Source organism: Macrotis lagotis, chromosome 5 (assembly GCF_037893015.1).
Source record: "Macrotis lagotis isolate mMagLag1 chromosome 5, bilby.v1.9.chrom.fasta, whole genome shotgun sequence".
Classification (NCBI taxonomy): Eukaryota; Metazoa; Chordata; class Mammalia; order Peramelemorphia; family Peramelidae; genus Macrotis; species Macrotis lagotis.
The window spans coordinates 24,595,934-24,620,460 of record NC_133662.1 but is presented as its reverse complement, the minus strand read 5'-3'; the positions used below and the strand labels follow the sequence as shown (position 1 = coordinate 24,620,460).

Sequence of the window (24,527 nt, the reverse complement as noted above, 5' to 3'; positions counted from 1 at the left end):
TGAGCAAACAATGGTTGTCATAAGGGAAAAGCACCTCCCCTGATGCTGAATCTGGGGAGGGGGATATTTTATTCATCATTATATCATTCATCTCTATGTATCTTCCTCACCCTGATCACCCCTTAATAGGAGTCATAACGTTCTCCTGAGAGCAGGGTAGGGAAAATATATCACTAAACAGAGGGGAAATGGTTGATAAACTGGGATTATTCAATCATCATTCAGTCATCATAACATCACAGACAGAACAGGAAGAGATGACAGAAACCTCAGAAAATTCAAGACCCCCATTTTATAGATGAAGAAACTGAGGTCCTAAGAAGTTGAGTGATTTGCCTGTGGCACACAAATTCAATGCAGATTTGATCCCAGGCCTTCTGATTTGAAGGATAATGGGTTTTGGAGGTTTTTCTCCTACCCCCAACTATAGCCTTTCTTTCTGATGACAAGGTGGGGACTTAGTGACAACCTCTCTGTCATTTGCTTTTTTATTCTTTCCCCTACCAGAATCCTCCTCAAAGGGCTTCTTCCTGAACAGATGGCCCATCTGCTACACAAGCTACAAGACTAAAGTTTTCTTTAGAAGCCAGACACATGAAGCATTTGTTCTCCAGACTCCCAGAAGGATACATACTGAGTATCCAGGCAAGTCTCCCCTACAACCAAGAGGTAGCTTTACAGTCTTTGGTCTGCCTTTGCCCCCCAAGGCTACTTCTTAGTGGAAAAAAGTAGCATTTTTCCCCCTTGCCTAGAGATTGATGGACAAATCATTTTAGAGAAAATTGAGAGATTATCTAGTCCAATCCCTTTATTTTGCAAATGAAGATATGAATGCCCCAAGAAAGGAAATAATTTGTTCAAGGTTACACAACCAGTGAATGTCAGAGCTGGGCCTAGAACTCAAATGTCTTCACTCCTCATCCAATGCTTTTTTTCATTATACTTCTCTGCCCTCTCTGAGATTCCATGTCGGGTGGGCTCACTATTCTGAACCCAATACTTCATGGTTTTTCCACTCTTCTCCTGAAGTGACCTGGGATCCTCCCCCTACCTCATCATTTACCAGCCCAGAGCTGCTGTTGACCATTATTTCTTTGGGTGTCCAGAGCTGCTGGAGCCACATTTGAGGTAATTCATATCTTACAATAGAGTTAACTCAGGAGGCCATTCAAGGGCAGGCAGCAAGGCAAGCTGACTGGTAAGGGAGGATATGTTTAACAAGCTGAGTCTGTGAATGTTCCTTTTGGGGGCAATTGCGGTGGAAAGGTTTGCTCATCAGGCCATGTTTCTGAGAAGCAAATCTGTTTCCTCTTCTGCAAAATGAGGGGGTTGCACCCAGTGAAGAAAAGGGTCCTTCAAATATGCTTCATATCTTTCAAGTGAAACACTCTATACTCCCAATGCCCCAATTCAATTCAAGTCAACAAATATTATTAAAATTCAATTAAGCCAACATCAGGACTACCCCACCCCCTTTCCTCATCATGGAACTTCATCAAAGATAGAATTTTTCAGAGATCTGTTTACCTCTACCATTTCCTACTGCTTTTTTCTGTAACATACTCATGACATGGACTTCCTAGACACTTTTCCTTCCTTTAGAACTGAGTTCTCAACAGTTTTCTATGAGAGGTCAATCATCACCAGATCTGGAATTATAAGAGACTTTAGAGGCTCTCTGGAGAACCCAGAAGTGATATAGATGTCATAGATGAAAGAAAAATGGGTTTGGAGCTCAGAAGACTTGGAATCAAATCCTGCTTCTGACACTTAATACTTGTATGTTAATAAGTAGGCCACTTAACCCTTCTGAGTCTCAGTTCCCTCATCTATAAACATGGGGTTGATGATACTACTGTACAAGTTGTTGTACTTGTCAGATTAAATAATGGCTAATATGGAAGGACTACACGTGTATAACCTATCTGTAGTTGTTTGCCTTCCCAAGGAGAAGAAAAGGGATGGAGGGAAGGAAAGATCATAGGATTCGGAATGGGGGGGGGGCTATTTTTTTTTTGCTTACATGTAATTGAAAAATAATTAAGTGAAAATTAAATTTAAAAATGATAGCATCAGAAAGCAGTATTGTAGCAGGGGAACTCTGGACACAGCTGTACTGTGGTGGCCATTCAAGTTCCACTACATTTTGGGGGCAGGAAAAGACACAATAAGTGAACAGGCACAGTGAATGCTCTCCTAGCCACTCCTGGGGACAGCCCATGTGATATGCATATTGAAAAATACCTGGAGCCAGGTGCTAAACCACTCCTCAATCACCACCCTTGTCCCACACACCACGAAAGTGCAATTAAGCAAAAATCCACCCAGCAAATGCCCTTTCTTTCCATGATTCCCAGTCAGGTGGCTTAGTCTCTTCTCTTCTCTAAGTTAGATGCATGTGATCCAGCCCATGTTGCTGAAACAATATGGCCCCAGCTTCATGCGGCTGGATCTATGTTGATCTAAGCTTCTTGACTTTCTTTTCTCCTTTAAGCACTTTAGTCCTTCTTAACCTCAACTTCTAATCAGCCTGTCTTGCAAGAAACTCACTATCCTGCTGCTTTTCCAAAGAATCCTGTGAACTTTTTATAGTAACCTGTAAACTTTGTAATAATTTGTAAACTTTCTTGCAACCTGTGAATTAGTCTAAACCTTTCTCACCTCCCTAAAATAGTTGAGTTTTTTGCAAAAATAACATCACAGAGTGATTTTTAAGCCCCCTTTCCCAAAGTCCATTTCCTCCTGTCTTCAATTGTATAGTATAATGGAAAGAAACATAGACTTTGGCTTCAAATCTTATAATATTACATACATGACCATGACCTTTGTATTTATATTCCTGCACATAGTAGACCCTCAATAAACACTTGATATTTGGTTGACTGACCAAATCACAACTCTCTGAGGCCTATTTTCTTCTACAAAGGAAATGAATGCATTCTAAAGTCCTTCCAGCCTTAAATCAATGCTCCCTGCATGTAAAGTACTTTGCCAAACTTTCAAGTACTATATAAATGTCAGTTATCATTATTATTATTATTATTACAATTCTAGACAGATGAGACCCTCTCCTCACTGGCCTGGAATAAAGTGGTGACAGTGGCTTTAGACTTAAGAGTTTATTTTTTTCATTATTGCTGTTATGGTTATTTCTTGAGGTTAGAGTGCTGCTGTCTCTGAAACAGATGTTTGTTGACTAAACAGCATTCCCCAGCACAGTGGTGGCAGTGAGACCCAGAAGTGAATGGGATACCAGGCGCCTGAAGGCCTGGAGAAAAGAAAGGAGAAATTTCATGGAATAACAGAATTTTAGAACTGGAAGAGACTTAAAAGTTATTCCAACTAACCCCATTCCTGTCCACTGCTGTCCACTCCCATAAATGAAGAAACCAAGGCCCAGAGAGGTTAGCTGATTTGTCCAAGGTTAAAGAGTCAGGTAAACTAGATGATTTAGGGAATAGAACACTTGGTCTACAAATAGGAAGACCTGAATTCAAATCCCACCTCAGATACTTGCTAACTGTATGACCCTGAGCAAACCACTTAACCTTTGCTTATCTCAATCCACTGGAGAAGGAAAGGGCAAACCACTACAGTATCTTTGCAAAGTAAGCCCTATGGACAACAGCAACCCAGTCCGGTTTTAAGTTCCTACTCAGTTCTTAATATTCCAGTGAGTTTTGGAGCTACTGAAGAGTTCATTTCTTCTCTCTACATTTTTGTTCCTGATCTGCCTAGATCATGGATAGATGTCATTAAAAAATCCTCCCTGTACTTTCTTTTCATGGTTACTTGGCAATAGAGCCATTACAAATATAACATTTTTTATATATTACCTTCCCTCCAAAGAATACTTTTCATCAAGTTTGTTCACCCAAGTGGCAAAAAACTAAGCTTCATGGATTTTGACAAACTAAGTATAGCCCCACATAAAGGTAAAGCCCTCTGGGGTCTGGAATTTGAATGCAAGTTTCTTGAGGACAGGGACTTTCGCTTCATCATTTGTGTGTTCTCAGTGCCTACCACAATCTCTAGCACATAGTAGAAACCTAATATAAGTTTGTTGATTAATTTATTAATTATAATAAGGTATGGAAGGGAATGTGTAAGGGAAGATAACACTATATCAGATTCTGTGCTAAGTGGTGATTATTTTCTTAAATATTCATTTGACAAAACAACTCTTCAAGGTAGGTGCTATTATTATTATTATTATATCATCATCATTTCTATTTTACAGTTGAGGAAACTGAGGCAAAACAGAGGTTAAATGATTTGTTCAGGGGCATTTAATAAGTTTCTGAGGCAGGATTTGATCTTGGCTTTTTCTGATTCTAGCTCTCTAGTCACTTCTAACTGTAATACCTATATATCTTTTATTTTCTTTTTTCTATTTTTGTTTTTTATTTAAGGCAATGGGATTTGAGTGACTTGCCCAAGGTCACACAGCTAGGCAATTATTAAGTGAGGTCAGATTTAAACTCAGGTCCTCCTGACTCCAGGGCCAGTGCTCTATCCACTGTACCACCTGGCTGCCCCTATACATATCCTTATTAAAAGTTCTTCTAAGTTCCAGATTTTCATTTGCCCCTTCAATGTGCTACTCAGCAAAACCCACCATGGAATAGGGAAAAGGACAAAAGTTCAAATCTCTACTCAAGTCCATTGACCTCTGGGCTTCAGTTTCCTCATCTGTATCTTTCAGGTCTACCAAGATCCCAGAGACTGCTTATCAAGAGCCTCTAATTTTTCAAGGTTCACTTTGGTGCAACCTCCTCCATTAAGATTTCCCTCATGTCTGTCCTCTCCCCAATAAGTAATCGTTCTCCTTTCTGTGATCTCTCCTATCACTCTATCTAGGTCTCCTTTATGTATATGTTACAATTCTTCAAGTATTTATATTACATTCTTCTCCCACTCCCACAAGATTGTAAACTCCTTGCTAGGTAGGATTATGTCTTGTTTCATCTTGTATCCTTCATGTCTAGAGCAGTTCATGGCTCATACCATTTTATCTTCCAGGGATACAAACATGAAACCATTTCTGACCTCAAAGAGCTTCCATTTTCTCAAAGGAAAGAAAAATGTACAATAGAAAATATATACAAATTAGTTACAATGTAGAGGGCCTGCTAGTTTCAGTAGTCAGGAGGTAAGGCTTAAAACTATGAAGATAGAGATTCTAAGAGTTAGATGTAAAGCAAGGCAAAGCAGTAAGCATTTATTAAGTGCTTTTTACAGACCTCAGACCCTTTCTAGTTATGTGATCCTGGGCAAGTCATTTAATCTTTCTTGCCATAGTTTCCTTATCTGTAAAATAAGTTGGAGAAGTTAATGGCAAACCACTCCAGTATCTCTGCCAAGAAAACCCCAAATGGGGTCATGGGAGTCAGGCACAACTGAAAAGAACAACACAAACCCCAGGCTCTGTACTAAAAACACTGGGGATGCAAATATAAATGAACAAAATAGTTCCTACCCTCCAGTAGCTTACATTCTAATGGGCCCAGACAAAACATAAAAGGGAGTTGAGAGCTTTGTATGGTAGGCAACAAGGAGCTGATAAATGTTTATAAGCTTTCCAAAAAGTTGTACACAAGATATACTTTCCAATTTAATACACATTATTACTATTTTCTTCCTAACTTTCTTAAGTCTGGAGTCTAGAGTCACTCTCAACAACAACAAACCAACAACAAATCAAACCCTGATTTGTAGCATTTGATAATTTCTAAAGTGTAAGGACTCTGGTTTGATTTACTTTAAATTTGGCTCTAACCTACTCTAATTTGAGATATGGGGGCATGTTGGAGAAGACTGTGTAGTCACTGTTTTCTTTTTTGAGTTTGATAACTGCCCCAAGATGAATCAAGGAATCATGACTCAGATTCAGGAATGCAGTAATCTGGAACATCAAAGAGAGGGATCCCCTTTCTCTATCTCCTTAAATTCTCCCTCAGAGTCCATGGGAGTGGTGGTGACCTGGGAGTGACCAATCTCCCACTCTGGAGATTTTGCCTTTGGGGGAAGGGTATCTTTTTCGTGGTCTTGGATTTCCAGTACCTGAACTCCTTGGCTGCCACACCATAAGACAATGCAATCCAAATCAGGTTGAAGGTCAGGCCCTCAGGTGTGGCCTAAATTAGCTGATAAAGGACAAGGAAGATTCCCTTAACAATGCAAACAAAAGATTTACAAAATCTGTCTCTGAATGATCTCATCATCCCTTTAGCCCAGGTTTCTCTGCATCAACTGGAGCTTCAGGGACCAGCTGGACAGAAAGATGTTTCATTATGAGAAGGCCCAGACACTGAGGGAAGTGTTAGGGTGAGAAGGTAGCTGAGTTAAGGATGCAAAAAGCTCATCCTGGAAGGAAATAAAGAATGGAGGAATACATACTCCAGACTGGGGGGGGGGGGGGGGGGCGGATCTATGCAAAGTTAATGAAATGGGCTTTAAATACCAGAGTTGTTTATAGTTTATCTATAAGAAATGGAAAGTCACTGAAACCTTTGGAGATGGAGAATAACATGTTCATGTATGTGTTTTTGTAATGTCACTGTGGTAGCTGTGGAGAGAAAAGAGACTTGGGATAGGAAAAACAGTTTGTTAGTATTGTAATAACCATGCCTTGGTATGATGTGAACCTCAAAGAGCATAGTAGTTATGGAAGTGGAGAGAAGTAAACAAAAGAGAAAGATTATAGGGACAGAATCCAAGGTGTTGATTGTCAACTATTTGCCTATGGTAGTTGAGGACAGGGAAGAGTCATGAAAGTTCAGGGTTGCTCATCTGAATGACAGAAAAATGATGGTAAAGTAGTTAGAAGGAAAAGCATGTTTAAAAAGGGGCAGATAATGAATTCTGTTGTGGATCAATTGAATTTGAGGTGTCTAATAAATGCTGAATTGAATTGAACTGAACACACGTTATATTTCTAGGAATTCGATAATTCAATCTAATTTAATATGAATCTGTATGTTCCTAACAAAAGGCTAGATTCCTTTTGCCCAATAAAAGCCATGCTAAAGATTATCCAACTCCTTCATTAATTAACTTAGTTATCTCTGGGCTTATTATTAAGTGTCTTCTGTGAGTCTACCCTAGCAGAGAAATTCCTAAGGGAAGCAGTCTCAGTCTTAGTCTTTTCCTTTTCATCCTTTGTTCGGTGACCACTCTAACCCCTAGGCTACACTCCTCACACCTTGTATCTGAATCTGATTTAAGAAGGAGGCTTCTAGAACTGAGCAAAACATAGAATTTTGCAAGATGTTTAAGAAAAGTGGTAGGTATCATGGATACCCTAAAAACTGTGCAGACTGTTTTGAAGTCGTCCTCTGATCTTCGATATGCCCGCAGAATTAGTCTTCTAGTTCTAAATTGCTTTAACTATTGGCCATCTTTCAAGAGCTAAGCATAATTACATCTGGTAAGAACTTTAAAGTATAAAAAGTTCTTTACATGAATTTTCTCAGTGGAATACCACAATGACCGAGGGAGGTAAGTATTGCAAGTATTATCATTATTATTCTCATTTTACAGAAGAAGAAAATAAGGCTCAGAGAATTTAAATGATTTGTTTAAGTTTATACAGATAGTGCCTTCAGCAGGATTAGAACCCAAGTCTTCCTAACTACACCTTGCACTTTTTCTACTATTCCATATTACCTGTCAATCAATGGTCATGCATCAAAACATTGTTGTGAGCATGGAAATCAATCCCCTAAATCAATTGCAAAGCGCAGGAATTATTAATGATACAGCATCAACTCAAGCAAAAAGTATTTTTGAAGCATCTACAGAAAGGATAACTCTAACTTAGATCAGGTTAGGAGCAGCATTATAAAAGAAATCAAAAATAAAGTTAGGTAGTCAGGCAGTAGAGTAATTAGAATACTGGAACTATCTAGAAATAGGAAGACCTGAGTTCAAGTGTGACCTCAGAAACTTAGTAGCTGTGGATCCTTCGGCAAGTCAAAATTTCACTGAGCCTCTTCACCAAAAATGGAGATAATAAAAGTACTTTCCCTATCAAGATTGTTGTGAAGAAGGGGTGGCTAGGTGGTGCAGTGGATACCGGCCTTGGAGTCAGGAGTACCTGGGTTCAAATCTAGCCTCAGACACTTAATAATAATTACCTAGCTATGTGGCCTTGAGCAAGCCACTTAACCCCATTTAAAAAAAAAAGATTGTTGTGAAGATAAAATGAGATAATCTTTGTAAATCATTTTGTAAACCTAAAAGCTCTATATGAATAATATTATAAGACCACAGTGAGAGGAAATTTGGAAAAACAATATACAAGAATACAACAATATAAATGAACAACAACCAAAAAAAAATTAAATATATAATTATACTGAATAAACTTGGTTCCATAGGAGAAAAAGTAGATCCCTCCCCTTTTTTGTAGAGGTGGCAGACTATAAGTGTGGAAGTTGACATATACTGTAGGATTTAATTAATGTGTTGGCTAGTTTTATCAAACAGCATTTTCCCCCTCTTTCTTTTTTGATCTACATTATAAAGGAGGTCTTGCTGGGTTTCTGTGGGGCAAGGAACATACAGTTATCCCTTCTACCACCTGATCTACATCCTGGGTCAGCATAATAAATTAAATGGGAATTTTGACAGGAGTTTTCTGGAAGTCATAGATGACCTTAGACATGGATAGCCAGCAGATGACACAAAAAAAGTTCAAAACCTCAGAAATGCATTTTATGTATGTGTGTGTACATATGCATACATTAAAATGATCCCATATAAGACACACCTTAATTTGGGGGCCCAAAATTTGAAAAAAATTGTTTACATACAAATCATTGAACTCAAGTGTTATTCATCATAAAATTCATACAACTCATCACTGTCAAAACTCCTCCATTGGCTTGTCTTCATCCATTTTTGATAACAAATCACTGTATTCATGTATTGCCTCGTCCTCAGTTCCATCAATGGCACTTGAAATGCTATATTTAAGTGACTTGACAACAATCTCAGTCTTGAAATTATCCCAACAATGCATAAAATTCTTTTCTGAGCCATTTCTGGGCAGAACATGGAAAAATGTAATCTAATATGCCAGTAACAAATGCGAAACAATGAGTGTAAAGACAAGTTCAAAAAATTGGGAAATGCAAATAAGAAAATCTACACTGTATAAGACACTCCCAAATTTTTCATAAAAGGGTGCATCTTATACATGGAGAAATACAATACATATATATGTGTGTGTATATAAATATATAAACAATTGTATAATATCATCATATTTTATCTTTTAATACCCTAATAATTCAGATATCTCTGGGATGCAGAGGCAAAAATTTTTACAAAGATTTTCCGGATAAGGGGGCACTGCGCCCCTAACCCCCAAATTGTGGAAGGGACAACTGTATGAAAATTTAAAGTGATACAAAAGAAGATCAAGAATTTTTTAAAAGACACCTAGACCGGAGCCACAAGTTAAAAATCAATGATACCTAGCTGTGTGGCCTTGGGCAAGCCACTTAACCCCATTCGCCTTGCAAAAAAAACCTAAAAAAAAAATCAATGAGACAAAACTCAAAGGGATAAATCATAGAGTCTTGTACCAGTCTAGAATGAGAGAGGCATGACTAGATCACAATGCAGCTGTTTGTGTGAAAAAGACACAGGGTTTCTTTAGTGGACCTCAGGTTTAATGACAAGATTTCTGCAGTTGATGATGATGTTTGTCCTTCATTCTCAAAGAATGACCATGACATCAGAGAGACAAAGCCAAGACATGCATGTGAAGTGGATTTGAATGAAGGGGGTGCTGTGCTAGGTCAGCAGTCTCATTTTCTTCTCTAGAATCATCTGAGTCCAGTGACCAGATTCAGATAAGGCTTACTGGAGATGGCCTGGATATCAAGCAATTAGGGTTAAGTGAGTTGTCCAGGGTCACACAGCTAGTAAGTATCAAGTGTCTGAGGCCAGATTTGAACTTGAATCCAGGGTTGGTGCTTCTCTTCACTGCACCATCTATCACAGTGCTTGGAGTATCAGGTTTCAAGTCAGGAAGACAACTTCCTGAATTCAAATCTGACTTCACTTACTGTGTGACCCTGGGCAACTCACTTAATCCTATTTACCTCAGTTTCCTCATCTGTAAAATGAACTGGAGGGCAGCTAGGTGGTATAGTGGATAAAGCACTGGCCCTGGAGTCAGGAGTACCTGGGTTCAAATCCGGTTTCAGACACTTAATAATTACCTAGCTTTGTGGCGTTGGGCAAGCCACTTAACCCTGTTTGCCTTGCAAAAACCTAAAAAAAAAAAAAAATGAACTGGAGAAGGAAATGGCAAACCATTCTAGTATCATTGCCAAGAAAACCTCAAATGGGATCACAGAACCAGACACAACTGAAAGACTGAAAACAAGACTGCTAAGAAGGAATAGATTAAAGGAGGTAACAATTTCCTCCTTCCCATTCAGCATTGGTCAGATCAGTGTGTAGTTTTGTGCTCACTTTTTAACATCACATTTTCAGAGGATATTGAAAAACCAGAGTGACCAGTCAATAGGGAGTGACTGAGATTACAAGATAACTGAAAATAATTTTATGTGAGTTGTAAGTCCCTCATATACTAGCTGCTTAATAAATATTTAGCTAACAAATGAACAAATGAATGAATGACTATGGAGTCCCTCAGCCCAAGTAGAAAAGATTCTTTTCAGTGCTGCCTAAGTAAAGCTATTTCTCCATCCAAGCACAATCCCCTGATCTCCTTTAGCTCACTCACTAATTAGACTTCTTGATACTGTGTTGAGTTCATTTGCATACTATTACCCTAAGAGAAATGACTATTAATAACTAATGATCTGGGCAGATTCAGAGTTCTCTCTTTTTCTGTTTTTAAGATCCCAGTGCCAGAAGATTGCATTAACCTCCTCTATCAATTTCACCCAATTTTACAAGGAATCTCTAATCTGAAGTATGAATTGGAAATAGATCCTTTTGTTTAAATTGCCCAAGGTAGGGGTGGAGGATGGGAGTGAGGAGTGGTCTGGTAGAGAGATAGTCTCTCTCTCTCTCTCTCTCTCTCTCTCTCTCTCTCTCTCTCTCTGACCCAGGGTAACATGATATCACTCTCAATCCCTTATTCTCTCTTTATTCATTCTCTCATTAATTGTTAACCAATCAAGATTGAGTTCACCCTGAGTAATACCTACTCTTTGAAGGAAACTGTGAGCCCACCACTATAATTGTCTTATGCCAATGACCATTCTTTTATTAATAAACATGCTAGCCTTATTAATAAAATGATTGCATTACCCAGAAATTATATCTCTTGAACCTTTTGAATCATCACAACCCAAAATCCCTTTCCAGTGTTCTATACTATTGATTTCTTTTCCCCGTTAGTATTTCCTATGGTCTTAACCCTCACAAATGATTATATGGCTTAGCTGGTATAAAGATTATCCTTTTGTCTTTTTATTTTTTGTGGTCAAAATCATGGAGGAACTTTCTTAATATTACTGTTCAGACCTATCCTGAGATGGTAGTGCCTAAAGCAGAGCAAACTCCCCATTTCTAGTCATGTTGTTTCACTTGCATAGTGCTGATGAGTAGCATTTGTGACTTTACTTTTGGAGTTGGGAAATGGAATGACCTATTTATTTTCACTGTAGACAGTTTGTTCTTTTGATAAACTACGGTTTTACTTTATTTTCTTAACGACAATAGTGGATTGTATTTTCTCATGATTTAGCTTCTTTTTTTCCCCCTTGTTAGACTTTGACTATAAATAGGAGATGCTTTGTTCTGTCTACTTTGGATTGTAATTGCAAACATAAACCGAGGAAGACACTCTCAAGCCTTTCCATGTCTCTCAGTTGTTCTTCTATGAGTAGGCAGTCGCACAAACAAACTGGCTGCTTTGTTTGTGTTTTCTCTGAAGTCACAATTTCTTCCTCTAAATGTTTATGCATTCCAGCATCAAATAACTTGACTTGAGCCTTGAGAACTTAGGAATCAAGATTTATGGCATTTTAATATTAGTTTGAACATGTGTATTTAATGTGCATGGTTAATTGGAGTAATTAGTACTCTTTCATGCCCAGTCTAAACCATTGCTGAAATTAACATAGAACTGTTAATTTTAGTGGGATAACTGAAGAACTTTTATTCTGAAAGTGAATCAATAGAGACAGTCACCAGGTCTTTTATGTCTATAGGAGAAGAGAGTAAGTAGCATCACCATCCATTTCTAGTCCCAGACCATCTGTTTGAGACTTTCTCCAAGCCCTATTTAGTTTCCTCAGGATTTGAGCTCTCTCACTGAAGGGAACATTGGCGATGACATAATATAAAGCTAAGGGCACCTGTGTAGGAATAGAACCAGGAAGAATTATTGAAAGTCAGACCTGGAAAGATAGGGTTATAAAATTACAATTGACAACTGAAGACAAAATATTAAATAGATGAGAAAACTGAGTTCCAGATATATTGCATTAAGCATTTTGGAGAGCCAGAATTCATGCTCAGGTCTTGTGATAATAGGATTTATTAGGGAGTAGCTAAATGAAGTAGTAGATAGATCACTGGACATGTAGTCAGAAAGATCTAAATTCAAATCCACCTTCAGATACTTACTAACAGTATGACCCTGGACAAGTCACTTAACACTGTTTGACTCATTTTCCTCATCTGTAAAATAAGCCCAGAGAAGGAAATGGCAAATCATTCTAGAATCTTTGTTAAGAAAATACCAAATGGGGGGTGGCTAGGTGGCACAGTGGATAGAGCACTGGCCTTGGAATCAGGAGTACCTGAGTTCAAATCCGGCCTCAGACACTTAATAATTACCTAGCCATGTGGCCTTGGGCAAGCCACTCAACCCCCTTGCCTTGCAAAAAAAAAAAAACTAAAATAAAAAAAACACCGAATGGAGTCAGAACAAATTGGACAGACTGAAATGAAAGAACAGCAAAAACAGGAGTTCTTAACCTAAGTTTCTTAAGTTTTTAAAACATTTTGATAATTGTATTTCAGTATAATTATTTCTTTTGTAATCCAATGTATTTAGTTAAATACATTCAAAGACAGGCTCATCAGTCTGTCAGAGGAGTTCTTGATACAATAAAGATTAAGATGTCTTCGTCCCCTAAATCTGATGATTTCACAAGATTCCAAAGAAGGAAGGATAACTCTGCACAGAGATACAGCAATGTTATCAGTCTAGTGCAGTCGAAGCTATTCTCCAATTAAACTGACTCTATGAACATTTCATCCACTCAGAGGTTATTTGTAATCTAGTCAGTGGTAGTTTTTTTCTGTATGCTTCCCCACCCCCACCCCAGTTTAATGCCACATTGTGGTTTCTACATAGATCACTATACCATGTTACTTCTTAGACATTATCTAATCCAGCCCTCCCCTCTTCATTTTATGGAAGGGAAATTCTCCTTCCAATTCAGAACCTAGTGGAAGATAGTAGGAGGATTTAGGTTAAGAATTTCTAGCAACAAAAATTCTTGGACCTTTCTAAAGTCAACATTCTTCCCTGGAAATCTTCAAGAATGGACACCCTTCATTTTTTGGGTTAAGGTATGTTCTCCTATCACGCTTCCCTAAAGAGAAAAAGACTAAAGTAGTTGTTTGGTGTCTTTTATAGTCTGAATATTCTATGATTTTAAAGTGACCAGCTGCTTTAACAGATGCAACTCCAGAGACTAAACCCTTTTTTGACAAAGATGATTGTGGGACATATTTGAGTTGTCTGAGTAAACTGGCTTGAAACCTTGCCTTTTAGGTTGTCAGAGCTGCTCTCATTTTGTTAGACTCATTCATGACTCATTCAAAAGGCAGGATTTACCCCTTTGGGTTTTGCTTTTCTATTTCTCATTATGTTTCCTGTTACTCTTTTGCTTCTTTCTGTCTGTCCATCTGTCTCTCAGCTCTGCTTTCATCATTTTTGCTGTTTGGGGGAGGCAAACAGATTGTTCTCTGCTAAACTAATTCTCGATGTTATGGCTCAACATCTTCTATGCAATTCCCTCTTTGTACACTTTCCTGTTCCTGTATCCTCACTATTGAGGCATCATCACTCAATAACCATCGACCTACAGTAATGCCTTTCACATGGAAAAAAAATTGCTTTTTATTGATGGCAAATGGTATAATGTACTTTCATGTCAGGATAAGGACAGAAAGATGAAGCATTTTATTAGCCACACCATACTTAGATGCTACCCCATGTGAGTTTCTGGAATATGAACTAAAAAAGACACTGACAAAGAGCAGAGAAGGATAGAGTTGGTGCAGAGAGAAAGCCATCTTTTGATCTCACATTAGGGACAATCCCATCATGATCTTGATAAATCATAACTTAGAGTAAGAACAATAATAACTTTGTATACATGCATATTGCTTTATACTTAGAAAAGCACTTTATGATACACTTGTTTTATAATTTATATATGTAGACCCACATGTATATTTGTATATATAATTTTCCTCAATTACAAGTTAAAAATATTTTTAAAAATTTATTTTTTATTTTAAATTCCAAATCCTATCTCTCCCTCCCAGAAATAATAAGCAATCAGATACAGGTTATACATTTGTAATAATGTAAAACATTTGCAAAATATTAACCATTTTGTATAAGAAGACTCAAAAGAAAAAGAAAGTGAAAAATATCATGCGTCTGTCTTTATTCAAACAATGTCAGTTCTTTCTCTGGAGGCAGATAAAAACTTGCATCTGTCTTATGAGGGAGGTAAAATATTTTATCCTTGTTTTGCAAATTAAAAAATAACTCAGGAAAATTACCACTCTATGATACTGGCAATATTAATATTAATATCCTAAAATAATATAATACTAATATAAAAAGACATTACTAGTTGGCACAGTAAAGAGAATGCCAACCCTGGAGATAGGAAAATCTGAGTTCAAATCTGGCATCAGACACTTGTTAGCTATGTGGGCATATCACATAATTTTGTTTGCCTCAGTTTCCTGTTTTCCTCTTCTGTAAAATGAGCTGGAAAAAGAAATGGCAAACCACTCTAGTATCTCTTTCACAAAAGCCCCAAATGTAACCACAAAATCAGACATAGCTAGTAGAGTAAACAATAAAAATTACAATATAAAATAATTTATAAAATAATTTGAACATTATAAAATGCTATTTATTATTATTATTATGTCCCCAATTTACAAAGAAGAAAACTGATGCTTAGAGATATAAAATAATTGTTAGAGGGATACATGACTGTCATCAGAAGAAACAGAGCTATAAGGAGGTTAAATGAATAACTTAAAGTGTTCAATAGGCCTAGTAGTCTAGAAGTCAATTGTTCAATGGATTGGGTTTTAGGTGAATATGAGAAGGGAGTGCATTTCAGATAGAAAGGATATCCTGTGCAAATGCTCAGATATGGAAGATGAAAAGTCATGTATTGAGAATAAAAAGGCCAAGATGACCAGAGCATAGAATAAATACAGTAGCCTTGGAAAGGTGGGGTCCTATTGGATTGTGAAGGGCTCAACAAACAGGAGTTTGTATGTCAGTGTGGAAGCAAAGGGGAATTACTGAGGCCTAAAAAGAAGATAAGGAAGGAACATTCTTAAATTTGTGCCTTTAGAATATCAATTTGACAACCATGTGGAAGACAGATTTAAGAGGAGAGAATGAAGGCAGGTAGATCAATTAGAAGGTTCATAAAAAAGTCTCAGTCAAAAGACTGTGAGAGTCTAGACTAGGGCTATAATCATGTAAGGGAAGATAAGGAACAAGATACAAAAGATGTGATGTAGCAATAAGACTAGAAAAACGATAGGGAGATTAGAGTCAAGAATGATGCTTAAGTTGTAAATTCATGCCTGGACAGATGGAAGGATGTTGGTACCTTCAGCAGAAATAGAAGGATAGTGGGGTAAATAGAAAATGAAATGAGTTCTATTTTGGACATGTTTAGTTTGAAGTGTCTACAGAATAACCAGTTGGCTAATTCAGACTTGGCAGTTCCATTTTTCTTTGCCAACCTTAGAGAGATCAGTTTCAATTGAATAGTGGGATCAAAAGTCATATTTCAAGGAAATGAGAAGAAAAAATATGGAGGCAGAGAGTTGTTCTCTGCTAAACTAATTCTCGATGTTATGGCTCAACATCTTCTATGCAATTCCCTCTTTGTACACTTTCCTGTTCCTGTATCCTCACTATTGAGGCATCATCACTCAATAACCATCGACCTACAGTAATGCCTTTCACTCTCTTGCACATGCCTTTTTGTTTGTTTGTATTATGGGCTAGGGAACTCCCAGTATGGAACTCCTTTTAGTCTATCAGAAATTTATCCATATTTTATAGTCTAGGAAACTGAGAGGGTAAGTGATTTCTCTAGGGTCATATAGCATTGTCAGAGACAAGACATTAATTCAGGTTTTCCTAATTCTGTCCATTATACCACTGCCTATAAGGCAAGATTTCAGAGGATTTTTTTTAAGTGTTATATGTGGTCTAAGGGAAAACATCATTAACTTTCAGTCACCAAGGAATTACCATTCTGAATTATGCTTTCAAGAATGGAAAGAGAGGACAGCCAGATGGCACAGTGGATAGAGCATTGGTCCTGGAGTCAGGAGATTCTCAGTTCAAATCCAGTCTCTGTCACTTAATATTTACTTAACTATGTGAACTTGAGCAAGTTATTGGTAACCTAATTGCTTTGCAAAAATTTAAAAATTATTGAAATAAGAATGAATAGAAGTTTCAACAGAAAATATGGAAGAAGGGCATCTCACGAATTAGAAATCCCAGGAGAAAGTTAGGGAGGTAGGAGAGTATTGTATGTTCCAGATGAGTTTGATCCAGCCTGAATTTATAAAGTAGAGAGTTCATGGATGGGAGTAATATCAAACAATCGATCAAAAAACATTTATTAAATATCTACTATGCATAGGTTTTGTGATAGGAACTGAGGATTTAAATATAAAACCATCCCCATTGCCAAGAAGAATGATGCCAGAGGACAGAAGACTTGAATGCTAGTTAGAAGTGGTTGAAATTCCTTGGGAGGCCATAGGAAGTCATAGGATCTTTTGTTGTTGTTGTTGTTGTTTTGCAAGGCAATGGGGTTAAGTGACTTGTCCAAGTTCACACAACTAGGTAATTATTAAGAGTCTGATGTCAAATTTGAACTCAGGTCCTACAGACTCCAGGGCTGGTATTCTATCTACTGCACTACCTAGCTGCCCCTAGAGTCATAGAATATATTATAGTAATTATGTACCTCAGAGTCCTATTAAAGGCTTTTAAAGTACACTGTTAATACTTTGGCAGCAGAAAAGCAAGAGAATTTAGTATCTAGTTTACAGAATAGTTATAATTCAAAATTACCAGATGGAGGACCAGGGTAGGATTCTCCCTCTCCCTTTAACTAAGAGCATTTTGTTTATGTATGAAGAATTAAAAAATTTGTAGTTCTAGCCTTCTTTTTGGTTGTTTTGAGGTGTGGAGTAGGATTTTTTTTATTCTCCACAGAAGTTATTTCTTATAACAGTTTTCCATTCCAAATATTCTTTCTCTTATCTTTGAAACAGATTAGTGAGGAAAGAAGAATAGGAGATTCCTGATTTTTTCTATTCAATAGTCAAATGATCTTGGACAAGACACTTCCCCCCATTTTTTGAGTCTCAGTTGCTTCATCTGTCTTGGCCAGCCCAGAGATTTTTAACCCAAGGTCTATGGGTCTTTTAAAAATATTTTAATAATTATATTTCAATATAACTGGTTTCCTTTGAAATCCTATATATTTTACTTTATGCATTTAAAAACCATCTGAAAAAGGATTTCCTTAGGCTTTACCAGGTTATCAAGGGGGTTCATGACATAAAAATGGTAAATAGCCACCATAGTAGATGATCATCTCTAAGGTTCCCACTATAATGAACAAAGTAGAAAGAGTACAATTAAGAGTGAGATTTGAGTAGCAGTGCACATTGAAAAAGCTCACATTTTAGATAGAGCTTAGAGGTATAGGAAATACTTTTTTCATAATAACTATGTTAACTATGGAGTACTAGAATCTATTTTTCCTATTTTCACATGCCAAATTAAGTCAAATATCAGGTCTAGAAGGAACTTCAGATAGTCTGATCTTGAAAAAGGATCTCCTCCAGGCCCTTTCCACCAAGGTCATTCTATCTTTTTACATTTAGATTCCAATAAAGAGAGACTCATTTTATTCCAAGAGAGTTCATTCCACTTTGGAATAACTCTAATCATTATAAATATTTTTTAAAAAATTTTTTTTAATTTTTGTTTTCCCTTACTCCATACACCTCTCTGTAGTTTCCAGTTTTTATGGGATCAAATGCAACAAATCTAATCTCCCTCATGATAGGCCTTTAAATACTGATAGGCAGTTTTTGTTACCTGGTCCACCCTCTCCCCCAAGCCTTCCCTCCAAGTCATAGGTCCTGGTGAAAGAGACAGAATATTCTTTGATCCTCATTGCCTCTTCAAAATTTTCGTTTACCATCATCATTCGGATATATTTGCTATTCACATTTGTAATCCAGTTCAGGTCTCCTGATAACAGTTATGTTTCTCAGGACATTCTCCAGCCTTCCTCAATAAGTTGAGTGCCTGGTTCAGTCTCTTTTTCTATACCATCGCTTGCTTTTATATTACTATTATATTACTATTTTACTACTACATTACTATTATATTACTATTGTTGTTATTGTTAGGCACAATGGATGGGCCTAAAAGCAGGAAGACATCTTCAAATCTGGCTTCATACATAGCTGTATAACCCTGAGACAAGTCACTAAATCCTGTTTGATTCAGTTTCCTCATCTGTAAAATGACCTGAAGAAGGAAATGGCAAACTACTCCAGCATTTCTACCAAGAAAAACCACAAATGGAGTCAGAAAAAGTCAGATGTGACTGAAATTATTGAACAACATTATGATTATTAGCTATCTGCTATTGGAACTACCCCCAAAGATGTTATCAATGAGCCTAGAGAAAATAAGTTGACATCTAAATACTTTTATTCATTTACAAAAATCAATCATTTCTTCACCAGTCCAATAATCAAAAGAACAGTAAAAAGTAAAAGAATAATAGCAGGATAGGGACTTATCCAAGGTTGATTTCAACCTGAACTTATTAAAACAATGAGAAAAATAAATGATGATGGAGATGATTATGGTAATTCTAACTTCCATTTTACAGAAAGTTTTTTTTACTTTTTTTGCTTTTTTCTTTTTTATTTTTTTCTAATTGAAAATTTAATTTTTACATTTTTTTGTTATTATTGAAAAGAGTTTGCAAAGTAAAAGAATATTGTGAACCATTATTCTACATCTGCCCTGAAATACCCTGTATAAGTTGAACGTGGTCCCAAACATTCCTCTTAACTTAACTCAAATTATAACCATGGGAGTATCACTTCTGGTTTTCTCCAAAAACACAAATAAACAAACAAAAAAGGGGGCATTGTCTCCAGAAGGACACTTTAAGAAGATTTGTGCTGTAAGGCCCTGGTTTGAGGACCAAAACTGTTTCAGTGAAGGAGTCTTGGGGTTTTTCCTCATTCAGCCATTAAAATGATTTCCTAAAGAGCAATTCTGATCAGGTCACACCTCCCCCTACTCAATAAATTCCAATGGATTCCCATTGCCTCTAAGGATCAATTACAAAATGTTCTGTTGGCATTTGTCTTACATATACACAGGACCTGTACCACTCTAGTCTTCTAATATATACTCCACTAACATTGACGTTCTAGTTCCACGAAGAAGACAATCTCTAGAACACTCTTCCTTCTCCTCTGGCTGTCATTTAATTCCACCTTCTTCAGGAAGCTTTCCCTAAGCTTTCTTAATTCTTAATTTCTAATTAACTTCTTAATTATTTCCTATTTATTCTATAGTTAGTTTGCCTTGCCTATTAGATTGTAAACTCCTGGGAATAGGAATTGTCTTTTGCCTCCTTTGTATCCTTAGCACTTATCAAAGAATCAGGAACATAGTAAACATTTTAAAAAATGTTTACTTATTTATTGAGATGGCCTGGACTGAAATACTAGCTCCAATACTTACAGATGTGTGATCTTGGATAAGCATTTCGTCTATCTCAGCCCAAGTTTTGTTTTGTTTTGTTTTTTGCAAGGCAATGGGACTGTTACAAAATTACACAGCTAGTTAATTATTAAGTGTCTAAGGAGATATTTGAACTCAGGTCCACCTGACTTCAGGGCCTATGCTCTATCCACTGTGCCACTAGCTGCCTCCTGAGTTTTGTTATCTGTAAAATGGGGATTAAAGATACTTATGCTACCTATCTTACAGAGTTGTTATGAATATTCAGTAAGATGGTGTCTATATAATGCTTCTTATAGATTGCACAATTGTTCAGCAATTGCACAAATGACAGCTGTTATTGGGATATTGGGAGGAGACAGGATTTCTTTTCCTTCTAGATTTCTCCTGTTAGCCCACTAATCATGAATTAGTTTATCAGATTCCAAACTGATACCTTAGGAGGTTTACAACATACCCTCAGATTATTAGTAACTTTGGACTGAAAAATTTAAATAGAATATGATGTGGGAAGCCAGATCAAATGGGAATAAACTTGAAGGAGGAAGAAAAATAACTAGAAGAACTTTAAAAAATGGGCTAAAGAGGGAAATGGAAAAGATCAGACTAAAGAGCAGACATTTTAGGGTAGCATTCAATATCTTCCTCCTTCAGGATCTACTCCCTGACACCAACAGAGTCAAATGAGGGAATAGAAAATGGAGGAGCATAGTATAAATGACTTTCTCAAAGAGTTTAATTTAAAAGTGGTAAAAAGATGATAAATTTGAAGGAACAGCTGAAACGAGGGCTGGTTTTTTGTTTGTTTTGTTTTATTTTATTTAAGGCAATGAGGTTACTCAAGGTTATACAGCTAAGCAATTATTAAGTGTCTGAGATATTTGAACTCAGTCCTCCTGACTCCAGAGCCTCATCTACTGCATCACCTAGTAGCCCCCTTGTTTGTTTGTTTTTTAAGGATTTGGAGAGAAAAGGGTAAAATTGAGGTAGCAAGATAGGAGTCAGTAGATAGGTAAACATGAAAGATTATAGCGTAAGGAATAATAGAGGGTCAATCTGCTGGAGGACAAGAAGGGAATGGTATCAAGCATTCATGAGTCATGTGGAGGAAGTTTCCTTAGTAAGAAGGGCAATGTTTTTTAGCAAAGATAGTAGTGAAGAAGGATATCATGGGGAAAGATGTCTGAGTAATGTGAGAAGAAAAGTGGAGAAATGGTTTGATTTTTTTTTCAATGAAATAAGAGATGAGAATTTCAGTTGAGCAGATAGGCAGCAGAATGAAATAAAAAAAACTTTAGAAGGAACCCTAAGTTTTGGAATAGTCACTGAGAAAGCAAATTCCTTAGGGGGATGTAAAATGACTGCTTTGCTGTAAAGAAGATGCAGTTGAGATTATGAAACAAATTTGTAGTGTATCCAATCTCTACTTTCATCTAGCACCATATGAGTAAGAGTAAAGTAGGCAGATGGTGAAAGTAATATAAAGCTGGGGTTTGGCAAGAAGAATCAAGAGGCAAAGAGATTTAAGAATAGAGGATAGTGTTAAATTCAATTGGTTAACCACGCAGTCAGTATAGGGAAGGAAGAAGAATGTGGCAAGTGCAAGGGTAATAAACTATGAAAGAACTGAGGTAATGGAGGCCATGGTGAAAAATAAAAAATAGGGGTCATAAAGTAATAAGGAAAAATCAAATAATAAAAGATTATGAAAAGAATTTTAGAGTTCCTGAACATTGAAATGGAACAGTTATGGCAATGGTAAGAGTAAAGGTATGAACATCTTTGAGTATATATTAGGTGGAGAGAAAAAAATTAAGCAGACTAACTGGAAAGTGGGGATAATTGAGGAAGTGTGTGCATGCCTATATGTGTATACATATATAGTATAGAGATATACACATTTATCTATAAATATATTTATGCATATAGCAACTTCAAAATAGAGATACATAAAGATTTGACAAAGACACAGATACAGATACAAAAGTAAATATATAGATATAAAAATAAATACACAGATATAAGACACAGACAGACATATATAAAGATGAAGATACAAATACAAATAGATATAGATATAGACATCAATGTTGAGATAAACATAGATATAAATATCCACTTGGAGGGAGACAGTTGTAGACAAAGTCACTGACACACATGTAGATACCAATATTGACATAAAAGTAGACATTATTGTTAACATCAACATAGATATAGATATTGGCATATATAGAAAAAGGCATAGACACCAACAAGCAATAGAGATAGGGATAGATATAATGATAGAAATAGAGGAGAGAAAGAACTAGACAGAGAGAAAGAGATATTGGTCATCCTTGATTTTCCAAAAGGACCAGGGACAATGAATGATGTCTTGACTTGTGAATAAATTGGATTTAAATGAGGCAGAGTTGCACAAAGTTATCAGCTTCACTCTTTTTTTCCAGAGCCATCAAAGTCCAGGATTAAGACAAAAGTCAGAAAGGCTGGTGAAGGTTCAAGATGCAACGCATGACCTTGATATCATTGGTGTCTGACCAACTCCAAGCACTCCATAGTGCCTGCTTCAAGCACTTTTGTGACCGTTGACATAAATTCTCTCATTCTGACATGGGAAGTCTTCGTATGTTTGGGGTAGGTATCCCCCTAATTCACAGCGGGGCTTTGAGATCTATTGGTTACCTTCAACCTTATTTGGCTTAGTCTGATAAGATAGTTTATCAGGATGTGGCTAATGCGCATACTACAACTTCTAAGAGATATAGGTGATAGTTTAGTGACAGGTGGATACCAAGGAAGGACAACAGCCCTGAATAAGACTTAGTCAGCCCTCGCACTAGAGTTGCTAGTCTCACCTCATACAACTAAAGATAGAAAAGGAAAGAGAAATTCCACAATAAGAGGTCAGAAACAGAGGTGTGAAAAAAAGGTTGTGAGTCAAATACTAAACTCATTGAGGTAGATTGGGAGAATTTCCTGAAGTTCAATAAAAAACAGCTTACCAAAATCAGGAGTAATCAATAAATTTGGAGGAGGTAAAGATTATCAGACTACCTTCTGCGGGGGATGGGGGGAGGGAAGGGAAGGCAGAGGAAAATTGTAAATTTCAAAACTTTACAGAAAATGATAGATAGAAACTACTATTGTATATAATTGGAAAACAAATAAAATATTATTTTTTTTTAAAAAAGGTACATCAGGAGGAGAAAAAGAAATCAGGAACCTAAAGAATGAAGAGGGCAATGGAAAAGTTTGTGAGGAAAAAGTCAGATTCCTTAGCCTGGTATTTGATATCTTCCACATTCAGGACCTATTTTGCTTATTTCTCTCTAATTAAAACCTTGTACTGCCCCTATCTTCAAGTCTTTGCCCAAGCTATTTCCTCAGCTTTGAAGGCCTTAGAAGCTCCACTTTGCCCATTTGAATTCTACCCTACCTATCTTTCAAGAACAAATAGAAGGGGTGTCTCTTCTGAGAAGTCTTCTATGCTGTCACTTGCCTATAGTGATGGATCCTCCCATCTAGTTGTCTCCAAAAGCAACTCAACTTGAGCTTAAAGTGTCCATATGTGTATGAAAGGTTAGGGCTATGATTATTTTGCCATTCTGTGATCTGTTGTTTCATGTTAGTTGTCCAGTTGTTTAATATGCATAGCTGAGAGAGCACTTTAAAGTCTAGAAAATACTTTACATAATGTATATAAAGACTCATCTGAGTTTCCCACCAAACCCATGAGATAAAAAGCAAAGGCAGATGAGGAAACTAGGATAACCATACCTTACCCCAAGCCCACAAGCCTGCCTTTCCCCCCAAAACAGCATTGCAAAGTAGGCATATTTCAAAGGTTCAGTTAGTTTTTTCAATTAATAAGACCATTCTAACAAGTATCTGCTTCTTTCAAATCTTTTCTTCCCTTGCTTCCATTTCATTTACTTTAGGTCTCCCTTAGCCTACTAAAAATCTGAATTTCCTTTTTCTCTCTTTTCCTTCCTTATATCCACAAACCAAAAAGAATAATCTAGAATTTTTCTCTCCCTTCAACAGTTCTCTCCCTTCAATAGTTATGTATTATATGTGTACTGTGTACAGGATCTTGTGCTAGGCACTGGGTTAAGTAAAAGATTTAGAAATGACACAATTGGAGCTGCTAGATGGTGTAGTAGATAGTGCTGGATCTGAAGTCAGGAAGATTCATCTTCGTGAGTTCAAAACAGACACTTATTAGCTGTGTGATTCTAGGCAAGTCACTTAACTCTGTTTGATTCAGTTTCCTCATCACATAAAATGGGCTAAAGAAGGAAACGATAAACCACTCAAGTATCTCTGCCAAAAAATTCAAATGCTCTTGCTAAGAGTTAGACAGGACTGAACAAAAGCTACAATAACACCTTTCAATGAATAAAGTTTTATATTTTGTTAATATATAGTTTTCTATCTC

General features: G+C 36.8%; 1 protein-coding gene and 1 long non-coding RNA gene across 4 annotated transcripts in view; one reads left to right on the top strand and one right to left on the bottom strand.

The window, feature by feature from the left end:
• Positions 1-24,527, bottom strand: part of RUNX2 (RUNX family transcription factor 2) — a 459,712-nt gene that overhangs the window by 146,558 nt on the left and 288,627 nt on the right. The gene's annotated exons all lie outside the window — the stretch shown is intronic.
• On the top strand, positions 82-23,545 carry LOC141523692 (uncharacterized). Of its 3 annotated transcripts, none has more exons than XR_012478560.1 (4): positions 82-156; positions 508-645; positions 22,537-22,723; positions 23,281-23,543. It is a non-coding gene; the product is annotated as an uncharacterized LOC141523692 (long non-coding RNA). The 3 variants fall into 3 exon arrangements; XR_012478561.1 differs by lacking the exon at positions 82-156 and adding an exon at positions 168-322 and having other exon boundaries at positions 23,281-23,544; XR_012478559.1 differs by lacking the exon at positions 82-156 and having other exon boundaries at positions 432-645; positions 23,281-23,545.